Source organism: Procambarus clarkii, chromosome 49 (assembly GCF_040958095.1).
Source record: "Procambarus clarkii isolate CNS0578487 chromosome 49, FALCON_Pclarkii_2.0, whole genome shotgun sequence".
Lineage (NCBI taxonomy): Eukaryota > Metazoa > Arthropoda > Malacostraca > Decapoda > Cambaridae > Procambarus > Procambarus clarkii.
In genome coordinates this window covers 19,474,858-19,487,385 of record NC_091198.1, presented here as the reverse complement: position 1 = coordinate 19,487,385, position 12,528 = coordinate 19,474,858, and the positions used below count along the sequence as shown (strand labels likewise).

The 12,528-nt window shown below is 46.4% G+C and overlaps 1 protein-coding gene across 2 annotated transcripts in view; it reads left to right on the top strand.

The window, feature by feature from the left end:
* Window positions 1-12,528, top strand: part of LOC138351343 (guanine nucleotide exchange factor for Rab-3A-like) — an 87,926-nt gene that overhangs the window by 8,075 nt on the left and 67,323 nt on the right. The window lies entirely within an intron of this gene.

Here is a 12,528-nt window from a genome sequence, read left to right as displayed (position 1 = left end):
TCACAAGAGGTTTTAATATTCTCTGATGTCAAAAGTAGTTTGGAGAGCTGTAAGCGGCGCCTGAGAACTTGGTCTAATAAAATATATATTCAGCAAAACAAGTGCTTCTTACGCAAAGGAAACGCACAGGTTAAGGTTAGGTGTACGAGGGGTCTAACTTGAAATATTAATCTGTCAATTATAAGAACATAAGAACAAAGTTAACTGCAGAAGGCCTATTGGCCCATACGAGGCAGCTCCTATTTATAACTACCCAATCCCACTCATATACATAAGAACAAAGGTAACTGCAGAAGGCCTATTGGCCCATACGAGGCAGCTCCTATTTATAACTACCCAATCCCACTCATATACATAAGAACAAAGTTAACTGCAGAAGGCCTATTGGCCCATACGAGGCAGCTCCTATTTATAACTACCCACTCCCATTCATATACATGCTCTTCAAAATATTTACACGTAAAGCTACTTTCCTCCTGGAAGTTCACAATTTCTAATCATGGCGCCACCGTCACTGTACGCGTGTGTTCAAGGGTACTCTTGGGAAGCTTTCTAACGCGTTTCTGGAGCAATGGTTTAAATGTCATTACTACGGAGGGGAGACGGGTCGTATTACCCTGGGTAAATCTTCTTAGGCGTCAGGTAAGACTATTCCCAGTTGGCTGTTCACCTGACGAGAGCTTATTTATTGTACTAGGAGCCCTTCTTAGTATGGATTGTGGGTAACGACTTATTAACCACTATCATGTTATTTTATATATATTTTGAAGTGTTACCATTATTATTATTTAGTATACAGTGCGAACAAGCCTGAATGGTCCCCAGGACTATATGCAACTGAAAACTCACACCCCAGAAGTGACTCGAACCCATACTGCCAGGAGCAACACTGTAACTGGTGTATACAGGACACCTTAATCCACTCGACCATCACGACCGGTCAAAAGCTGATGGTAGCCGAGGCTATTTTGCCCATCTGCCCGCCGGCACTCTGATGGTAATCTTGGGCATAGTATTTTATCGCCGTTTTAGTATACAGTAGTTGAAATGCATGTACAATAATACAACTTATGGTTTTGCTCTCGTTAATTAAGGTATCATATAATTATTAATTAAAAACATTGTGTGCGTGCGATTAGTGTCTACAAAATACAGATATATATATATATATATATATATTATGAAACCACAGTAATCAGATATCCATTTTTTGTAAGAAATACTTATAATAATAGCAATAATATATGAAGTGAGAGTCACGAACACTTCTAATGTGCAGTTGTAACAAAAGCCCCCCAAGGCCTTGATCTGCTCCAGTGGTGATGAGGACTGTTTGGGGCCTAACAGGAACGTTAGCCAGGCGAGGAGTCACAATAACGGGGCTGAAATATGTTGGCCAAACCACACACTAGAAGGTGAAGGGACGACGACGTTTCGGTACGTCCTGGACCCTTCACAATCGACTTGAGAATGGTCCAGGACAGACCGAAACGTCGTCGTCCCTTCACCTTCTAGTGTGTGGTCTGGTCTACAGGAACTGTAGAGTCAAGAGACGCAAGAGACGCAGGAGACGCAGGAGACGCAAGAGACGCAAGAGACGCAAGAGACGCAGGAGACGCAAGAGACGCAGGAGACGCAAGAGACGCAAGAGACGCAGGAGACGCAAGAGACGCAGGAGACGCAGGAGACGCAGGAGACGCAGGAGACGCAAGAGACGCAGGAGACGCAGGAGACGCAGGAGACGCATTTAGGTCTCCGCCGTTGTGAGTCAGTAACTTGAAGGTGGATTTCATTTAACTTTATTTTACATAATTAATTTTTTGGCTTGACGTCTTACTTAGTGGGAGGTGTGAGTTTGTTGTTGTTTAAGATTTGCTACTTGGAACAAAAAGTTCCAAGTAGCACGGGCTATGGTGAGCCCGTATGGTGTGAGTTTAGGGAGTGGGGGAAGGGGTGCTTGGGTGACTGGAAACCCAAGTGCTTGGGTTACTAGTCCCCAAACCCATGCGCATTGTAGACTGTTATTTATTGCGGAATACGGTTTACGAAATTGTATTTTGTAATTTAACATGCCTCATTCATTAACAATTTTACATTTGTCATAACAATCACGTATTTGGCAAATAGTTACAACGAATGGAATTTCATAAATCGCAATTTAGTCTTATTCGGATGTTTAAATTGTCTGCAGTGGAGCAAATGCAATAAGTGGATAGAGTTAAATAAAATCCTTCTATAGCTTGGTATTGAATGTGTTTACCGTTGTGTGTGTGTGTGTGTGTGTGTGTGTGTGTGTGTGTGTGTGTGTGTGTGTGTGTGTGTGTGTGTGTGTGTGTGTGTGGGCTCCTTGTACAGCCTGTAGTGGTGGTTGGCAGGTGGCCTTGGGTGGAAGGCGTGACTGGGTAATGTGTACCATATAGGGTTCCACTACATGCATGCGTCAGGCACCAGAGAACCTCTGGGTGTTGGGGTAGTGATGGTGAACCGCGCCTGCCACTTGATTGCTTGAGTGGCTATCACGGCAGTGTTTCCGGGCGTGGGTGGCAGTGGTGGCGGCGTTTCTGGCGTGGGTGGGGGGCGGCGTTTCTGGCGTGGGTGGGGGGCGGCGTTTCTGGCGTGGGTGGGGGGCGGCGTTTCTGGCGTGGGTGGGGGGCGGCGTTTCTGGCGTGGGTGGGGGGCGGCGTTTCTGGCGTGGGTGGGGGGCGGCGTTTCTGGCGTGGGTGGGGGGCGGTTTTCCGGGCGTGGGTGGTAATGGTGGCGGTGTTTCTGGCGTGGGTGGGGGCTGTTTTCCGGGCGTGGGTAGCGGTGTTTCTGGCGTGGGTGGAGGCTGTTTTCCGGGCGTGGGTAGCGGTGTTTCTGGCGTGGGTGGGGGCGGTTTTCCGGGCGTGGCCACGCCAATATTGTGCGTATTAAGCTAAATGAGCTGTCTACCCCACCCAAGGGCATGACGGTGGGACGAGGGCGGCAGAGGGAACACAGGACACGTAACCACCAGGTCACCAACTTGGGTGTGAAGGATATATTGACCATGTCTGAGCTCAGTCGATTAAGGCAGCGTCTGGGAAGCTCTCGGACGCAGGTTCGAATCCTCGTCACTGCCCTTGTGGATTTGTTCAAGTGTATATTGGTTATGCTCCGAGGGTGCAGCCTGGCTCCTTATATTTGGTAACACATGCACATACACATTTTTTTGTTTATGTTCATTCACTAACAACCTAAGAGGTACTTTGTAGGCTGACAAACGACCGATTTAGGAACTTGCTGGTGTTTGTGGCCGTACACACGTGTGTGTGTGTGTGTGCACGTGTACATGTACACAAGTACCCAATTGTGCATATAAGGTCCTGAACTTCGGCTATTTGATCCCGCTTCATTACACACACAAATCACAATAGCGTGATGGATCAAATGAACATTTGATGCATCACCATTACCCACTCCTATGCCCCATCACCGTACAGGTGATGGGCTACAGGTAAAGGGGCTACAGGAGGGGGGCTCCTATGCCCCATCACCGTACAGGTGATGGGGGGTGGAGAATAAACTACGGCTCACAGGCTGAGTATTGGGTGCACAATAAAGTGTGCAGGCGGGAGGGAGTGGGTGGGTGGTGTGTGCAGGGTGATGTGGAGACGAGTTAAGATGCTAAAAATAAGCCTGGTGTTGACCTTGTTCTCGGCGCCCTGGACGGTGGAGGCTAGACACAGCCTGGTGTTGACCTTGTTCTCGGCGCCCTGGACGGTGTAGGCTAGACACAGCCTGGTGTTGACCTTGTTCTCGGCGCCCTGGACGGTGGAGGCTAGACACAGCCTGGTGTTGACCTTGTTCTCGGCGCCCTGGACGGTGGAGGCTAGACACAGCCTGGTGTTGACCTTGTTCTCGGCGCCCTGGACGGTGGAGGCTAGACACAGCCTGGTGTTGACCTTGTTCTCGGCGCCCTGGACGGTGGAGGCTAGACACAGCCAAGAGTACAGGGGGAGTGAACTCTCACCTCCTGTGATAACACTATAACAATGTTTACTTACCAGTCTTCCTGAACGGTGACTGCATTAACTCGGCCCCACGATCTTAAACTAACCTAACCAACTATGTAGTTATAGTAGTTTAGAGTTGATATGTTGAACAAGCCATACATACATAAATACATTTAAATAAGTTGCTACTTATGTATGTCACATAAATAAATTTGTGACATACATAAACTATGACGTCTACAGGCAATATGTACATTCAAGTTGAGTAAAGTACACTTTTTTATTGTTGATCAGACCACACTATAGAAGGTGAAGGGACGACGACGTTTCGGTCCGTCCTGGACCATTCTCAAGTCGATCTTTTCATTCCACTTTTTAAAACTAATTAAATCTCCTTTTGTTATTTATTTATTTTATTTATATACAAGAAGGTAGATTGGGTTAGAGAGAATACATAGCATAGTATTTACACTCTTGTAAAGCCACTAGTACGCGCAGCGTTTCGGGCAGCTCCTTAATCTAACAGATAATTTTAAGTAGGTAAATTCTAGCAGAATTAATAAAATGATAACAGATACATTGCAAGAAAAAAATGAGATGAGAGAGATTAGTAAGTATATTAAGGCACATCGGTATATTAATTAGTATATTAAGGCACATTGGTATATAGTATATATGTCATATATTTATATGTTTATATAGTAATATGAGGCGTTCAATGACTTAGTACTGTTCACTCCATGCCTTTCCCAAGCATGTAGAGGTTCTGCGAGACCTGCCAACACAATGCGGAAGCTCTGTATATAGATTTCGATTTATGACACCACATAAGGCAGCGTCTGGGATGCTCTCGGACGCAGGTTCGAATCCTCGTCACGGCCCTTGTGGATTTGTTCATTTGGATTTATGATCTGTGAAACCCTCGTACTGTATAACCTTCATGCGACTCAACCACTTGGGGTGGACGGTAGAGCGACGTCTCGCTTCATGCAGGTCGGGGTTTAATCCCCAGCCGTCAAAGTGGTTGGGCACCATTCCTTTCCCCCGTCCCATCCCAAATCCTTATCCTGACCCCTTTCCAAGTGCTATATACTATTTTCTGGTTGAAAAATATTTCTAATTTGTATTTTTATTCTCATTATTTTATTTAGTTTATAAATTATTTAATGAGTTAGGTATTGCAAGGTGGACTAACCTAATGTTTTACTGACACACAAAGTAGAACTAATTATGTATTTTCTGGTCCGTTGTGAGTGAATACGGAAGATGATGATGTTATAGATTCAGCTACTCGGAACAAGTTCCAAGTAGCACGGGCTACGGTGATCCCGTAGTGGACTTACCTGGCACAGGAGCGGTGAATACGGAAGAGCGGGTGGGGTCATAAGTGTAGCTGCATGCTGAGCTTGCCACTTGTACCGCCTCACCTGCTCTGGGAGCCCGTTCACACCCCCCCCCCCTCACAGTGGTGTGGGGCAGGGGTTCCTCCCCCCATCCCCCCCCCTCTACATGTTGTGCAGGCGACGAGTCACAATAACGTGGCTGAAGTATGTTGATCAGACCACACACTGGAAGGTGAAGGGACGACGACGTTTCGGTCCGTCCTGGACCATTCTCACAATCGACTTGAGAATGGTCCAGGACGGACCGAAACGTGGTCGTCCCTTCACCTTCTAGTGTGTGGTCTGGTCACTCTACATGTTGGGGTTTTGGCGGGTTAGTTTCACATGTACACGGTTCACTGTCCGCGATTTTGTTAGTGTGTGTGGTGGGTTACCTTGCGATGGTTTCGGGGCTCAACGTCCCCGCGGCCCGGTCCTCGACCAGACCTCTTCCTTGCTGGACTGGTCAACTAGGCTAACCCAGAACCTCCACATCACTGGGTTTAGGTTAAGCTACCCACTCAACCTGCTCTAATAGAACGTCGCATTTTGACGTATACTCTACCTAAGGGAAAAAAATCGTCGTACTAGAAAATGGAAGAGGCTCGCAAAATTGGCAAACTGTTCCGTTTTCTGTTTTGGGTCCTCTGGTAGGTTAGGATAAGGGCACTTTAGCGTTGAGGAACCTTGCGAGGACGGTCTGTTGGGCAGTTTAATACATCATTTTTGTGGCGTGACAACTGGAAGACCTTAATGGGTGATGGTGGGACCTTAATGGCTAGCAGTAAGGCTGTGGTATAGGCTTAACTTATCCCCTTAACTGTTACAAGTAATGGAAGGTGTCTTGGGCATTCTAACTTCAAATATTCTGACATATGCGACGTGATATAACCAGAACAGATTGGTTAATGATTTAGTTGGTTATTGTTGTTTAAAATTTGCTACTTAGGACAAAAAGTTCCAAGTAGCACGGGCTATGGTGAGCCCGTGGAGTATCTCGTTGGTATTGTGGTGTTGAAAATGGGAGGGTAGGCCGGCCTTTTTGTCGTGTAACGGTAATAATTGTGTGTGTGTGTGTGTGTGTGTGTGTGTGTGTGTGTGTGTGTGTGTGTGTGTGTGTGTGTGTGTGTGTGTGTGTGTGTGTGTGTGTTGTAGTGACTGGCACCCGCACGCCATGCCTGGGAAACTCCGGAAGTGAAGGGCTCGGGGGAGAGGGAAGTGCTGGGAGGGGGCCGACAAGGCCTTGGTATTTAACATTCCAGTGCGTGCAGTGGTGCGTGGTGAGGCGAGCCTGGTACCACATGCTGCCTGCTGGTGTGTGGGGGTCGCTCGCAGGTCACTAGGTGAGCAGGGAGTCACCCCCTGGTGCTCAGAATGGGGGAAAGTTGGGAATGGGGGATGAAATTGAATTGAAATAAGTTTATTGAGGTAAAATACACACAAAGGGATGAGGGACAGTAAAATAACAACATACTGGAGTGAACGATATGGAAGAAAATGCAGAATAGAACCAGTGAAGAGCAGAGGTGCCATGGGCACAATCAGAGAACACTGTATAAACATCAGATGTCTAGTGAAGAGCAGAGGTGCTATAGGCACAATCAGAGAACACTGTATAAACATCAGAGGTCCACGGTTGTTCAACACCCTCCCAGCGAGCATAAGAAATATTGCCGGAACAACCGTGGACATCTTCAAGAGAAAACTAGATTTTTTTCTTCAAGGAGTGCCGGACCAACCTGGCTGTGATAGGTATGTGGGCCTGCGGGCCGCTCCAAGCAACAGCCAGGTGGACCAAACTCTCACAAGTCAGTCCTGGCCTCGGGCCGGACTTGGGGAGTAGAAGAACTCCCAGAACCCCATCAAGCAGGTAGCTCATGCTATTCTCACCCCGTTCAGTACAACGTGTTCATACATATATAGACCCATCACAAACAAAAACATATTACCGAACATTCTGAGTGATAAACATATACATTTCTTCCAATGGGGGATGAGATCTTCCCCTAAGCCTTTAGTTACTTAGTGTGAAGAGTGACTAGTACTGAGAGACGCGTGATTACAGTATGATTTCACCTTAGTTGTTGCATCTTTCAGTGTTGAAGATAATCTGACTTTATTGTGTTTAGGCCCCCAAAAAGTGCCGCTCTTCCCCATTTTAGGTTGTGAAAGATAGGCTTAACCTGTTGCACTTGGAGACATTTAGTTGACAGAAAAATACAATTGTAAAATCAACTTTTAAAGGAAACGAAATAAAATTAATTGTCAAAAGCCCAGGAGGTTAACACATTCCTCTCTATGTTTTAGTGTTATTATGTAAATACTTTGTGTCGACCAGACCACACACTAGAAGGTGAAGGGACGACGACGTTTCGGTCCGTCCTGGACCATTCTCAAATCGATTGAGAATGGTCCAGGACGGACCGAAACGTCGTCGTCCCTTCACCTTCTAGTGTGTGGCTCGGTCAACATACTTCAGCCACGTTATTGTGACTCCTCGTCATCATATATCAAGACTATATCAAAACCACTATACATAATGGTTGAAGTGATTACCTCCAAGGCTCCTCCCTCAGGCCCTTATTTAATTTTAGGATACTTGAAATAATTTAGGTTAATCAAGGATACATGAGAGGGGAAGGTATTTCTATTTTGAAGACTATTTGTACCTGGAATTTGCCATGATAGATGTTCTAGGAGTTCTTCTACTCCCCAAGCCTCGACCCGGGCCCTGGCTTGACCTGTGAGCTTGCTCCAGGAATTTGCATGTCCTCGACAAATAGTTTAATAGTTTTGCTTTGCATGGCAAAATATATCGACGTTATAACTTATAAGATTCCTATAATACCCACACGTGGCAGAACCATTTGTAAGTAAAATTCCATTATACATATTTTCACAATTATCTCTTAACAGGCTCAGTTTTGTGTATTCAGAAAAAGATACGGACTTATCAGTTTACGAAATCTGTTGAGCATTTGCCATGAGAACGTCATATCTCTCGGTAATCTGTATTGGTTAGTACAGTACATAGTACTAGACACGATGGGAGGACTGATTAGATAGTCTCTATACAGTATCTATTAGATACTGATTAGATAATATCAGCGGGGAAATTTGTGATACTTTTGTTTGGTAATGATTTGCGTCGAGTGAAAATAGTTTTTTTTTTTAAATATTGCGATGCGTCTGATTCTTCTATGATTGGAAGTGCTTTGGTAATATGATGAGAGACATTGTAAGTGACAGGTGGTGAGTAAAATCATCACGGGAAAGATGATGAGCAAAGCGCCGTGACCACAGTGGATGATAATAATGATGATGATGCATAGTGTCATGGCATACCGTAGTGTCATGGTAAGAGAGATTGAAATTGAAATAAGTTTATTGAAGTAAAATACACACAAAGGGATGAGGTAGCTCAAGCTATTCTCACCCCGTTCAGTACAACATCGTGTTAATACATACATATAAACACATCACAAACAATAAACATATTACCAAACGTTCTGAGAGATAAACATCCACATTTCCTAGCTAAGAGAGAGGGGAGTGGAGGCTAGCGAGGGGGGACTGCTACAATAGGCTAGAACCAGTCCTCCTCCTCCTCACCTATACACTTCTTTCAGCTTTGTGGACCCTTCTATTAGTTTAATGTTTGTCGGGTGTGTTTTTGTAAGTGCTCGTCAGCTTCAACGGAATTCAAACAGTTAAAATACACAAATGTATTTGGAGTTAACTGCATGAATGTCGAAACATAATTTTCTGGGAACTATTGATAAATATTATAAGAGTGACTGCGGGCACTTGCTAAATCGGTATATATAGGGTATATAAATCGATATATATAGGGTATATAAATCGATATATAAGGCAAAATATTCATATTTACAATGAAATTGACTCTAGGAAAAAATGTCTACAGATGTATAATAGTTGGCGATATTCTCTGGTGGGGGAAAAAATCACTATTTTTTTTCCTTTAGACTCGTGGACTTGTCAGCCAGGAGACTTTCTCTACGACGTCACGCATCCGTCTGCCAGGAGACAAAAGGTTGTCGGTGGGGGTGATGGGGGGCGGGGGGGGGGGGGCAGGAATGTGGGGCGGGGGGGGGGGGGTTGTGGGTGGAAGAATGTTGTGGGGGTTTGGTTGGTTGGGGGCAAGTAATAGTCTATTTTTACTTCAGTATGGTATGTTCGCAGTTTATTGACACGGGGTGAGGAGGGGGAGATGGGAGGGGGGGTCTTTGTTGTGAAGGAGGGCCCCTTTCTTTCCCATGAATGGGGGGAGGAGGGCCCTTCTTTCCCATGAATGGTGGGGGGAGGAGGACCCTTCTTTCCCACGAATGATGTGGAAGAGGGAGGGCCCCTTATTTGGAGTAAAAGGGGGGGTCCCCTTTATATATTGGTGTTTAGGGTCTGTCAGCGTTATTATCGAATCATTTTTGTCTTGTGTCATAACCTGAGAGTACATACTCGACCTTCCCCCGTGTCACCCCTGGCAGTGGAGGGCGAGGCTTCGAGAGTCAAGCAACCTGTTGGTTCTGGAGCATGTTGGAGGTGGTTGGCCGTGAAACAAAACGGGTTTCGTAGTGTACCGTTGAGGGCAAGTCACAGCCTAAGGCGCCGTAGAGTGCAGTGTGTGTGTGTGTGTGTGTGTGTGTGTGTGTGTGTGTGTGTGTGTGTGTGTGTGTGTGTGTGTGCGTGTGTGTGTGTGTGTGTGACATTTCACCACATGTAAACAAAAAATTCTACTCGGAGATATCAGGGAAACTACGTAAGTTCTGGATACACACATGGAAAAATGTCGGTCATTAAATATTTATTTGGTTAATGGAATTCATAGATAAACCATGGGGTAATGTTAGTATCAGAGATAGATATGGTGTGGAAGTTAATACGCTGAGTGGTGATGGTGATGGGTGGGTCAGTCATGATGTGTGTGGTCCGTGTCCTTCTGCTCACTCTTATCTTACTCCATCTTTAGCTCTCTCTCTCTCTCCTCCCCTCTTTCTCCTCCAGTCTCTTCCCCTTCTCTCTCCCCTCTCTCTGTCTCGTGGTTACAGCACAAATGCTTATTCACATATGGCAAGGAAACCATAATTCTGCCACAGGCTTACAAGAATTATAGACGCAGGGCATATTGTGTGTGTGTGTACTCACCTAGTTGTGTTTGCGGGGGTTGAGCTCTGGCTCTTTGGTCCCGCCTCTCAACCGTCAATCAACAGGTGTACAGATTCCTGAGCCTATCGGGCTCTGTCATATCTACATTTGAAACTGTGTATGGAGTCAGCCTCCACCACATCACCCCCTAATGCATTCCATTTGTCAACCACTCTGACACTAAAAAAGTTCTTTCTAATATCTCTGTGGCTCATTTGGGCACTCAGTTTCCACCTGTGTCCCCTTGTGCGTGTTCCCCTTGTGTTAAATAGACTGTCTTTATCTACCCTATCAATTCCCTTCAGAATCTTGAATGTGGTGATCATGTCCCCCCTAACTCTTCTGTCTTCCAGCGAAGTGAGGTTTAATTCCCGTAAGGTAGGTGTGTGTGTGTGTGTGTGTGTGTGTGTGTGTGTGTGTGTGTGTGTGTGTGTGTGTGTGTGTGTGTGTGTGTGTGTGTGTGTGTGTGTGTGTGTGCGTGCGCAGCACAGTTTTGGATGGCGGCTCTGGTGTCGTGGCAGAGCATAGTTAGGGTCATAGGTGACATTGGCAGCGTGCTCCCTCTGTGGCGCCATGCCGTCCCAGTGCCTTGGGTGCCTCGCCTGACTTTCCGGCTCTCGTTTAAACTCCAGTGGGATCTATCATCTTGAGGTTATCTTGAGATGATTTCGGGGCTTAGCGTCCCAGTGGCCCGGTCCTCGATCAGGCCTCCACCCTCAGGAAGCAACCCGTAGCAGCTGACTAACACCCAGGTACCTATTTACTGCTAGGTAACAGGGGCATCAAGGTGAATGAAACATTTTGCCCATTTGTCTCCGCCTCCACCGGGGATCGAACCCGGAACCTCAGGACTACGAATCCGAAGCGATGTCCTACCCAGCTGGTATAAACGCCTTGAATTTTGTGTTTCATGAACGATATGTGACATTTTTCTCAAGTTTCTTTGGCGGAGTGTTGCAGACATGGTGTAAGGCTTACTGGCAGGGCTGTGTTGCCATGGGATATGGAAAACTTCACAAATAAAGTGGCTTTATTACACTACATTGCAAGGTTATAAACACTGGAAGCGAATGTTGAGTGGTGTTGCCAGGAGCAAACCAAACACAGTCTTGTGCATAACGGCAGACTAGGTGGTGGTTGTTGTTAGCTACTCGGAACACGTTCCAAGTAGCACGGACTATGGTGAGCTTGTAGCTTACCAGGCACAGGAGCGGGGCAAGTAGCACGGTCTATGGTGAGCCCTTAGTGGACTTACCTGGCACAGGAGCGGTGCTGAGCAGACTAGGTGTTGTGCATCACTAATATATCATGGATTATGACAGAAACAGGTCCGCTCCTGTGCCAGGTAAGTCCACTACGGGCTCACCATAGCCCGTGCTACTTGCCCCGCTCCTGTGCCAGGTAAGTCCACTACGGGCTCACCATAGACCGTGCTACTTGCCCCGCTCCTGTGCCAGGTAAGTCCACTACGGGCTCACCATAGACCGTGCTACTTGCCCCGCTCTTGTGCCAGGTAAGTCCACTACGGGCTCACCATAGACCGTGCTACTTGCCCCGCTCCTGTGCCAGGTAAGTCCACTACGGGCTCACCATAGCCTGTGCTACTTGCCCCGCTCTTGTGCCAGGTAAGTCCACTACGGGCTCACCATAGCCCGTGCTACTTGGAACTTGTTCCGAGTAGCTGAATCTATAACAACAACGACGACGAGGGAGAGGGCCACGTGTCCTTGGGTGTGTGTGTAAACACGGTGCTCGCTAGACAAGCAGCACCTGCTGCTGGCCCAGCTGCTGCACCCTATGTTCTTCATAAGCAAGTGGGAGTAAATATTATGATTTGCCAAATTCCTTCCTTGCTGTTTCAGTTTTGCTTTGGCATTGACGCTCTTTAATCGAAGTAACGTAATATATAAACCTTTTATTTTCAAACGTTATTAGGCTGTAACAATCAATGGATTATATATATTTCTCAAAAGATATTGTAACCTTTAAGATGTAAATACTGGGATTTA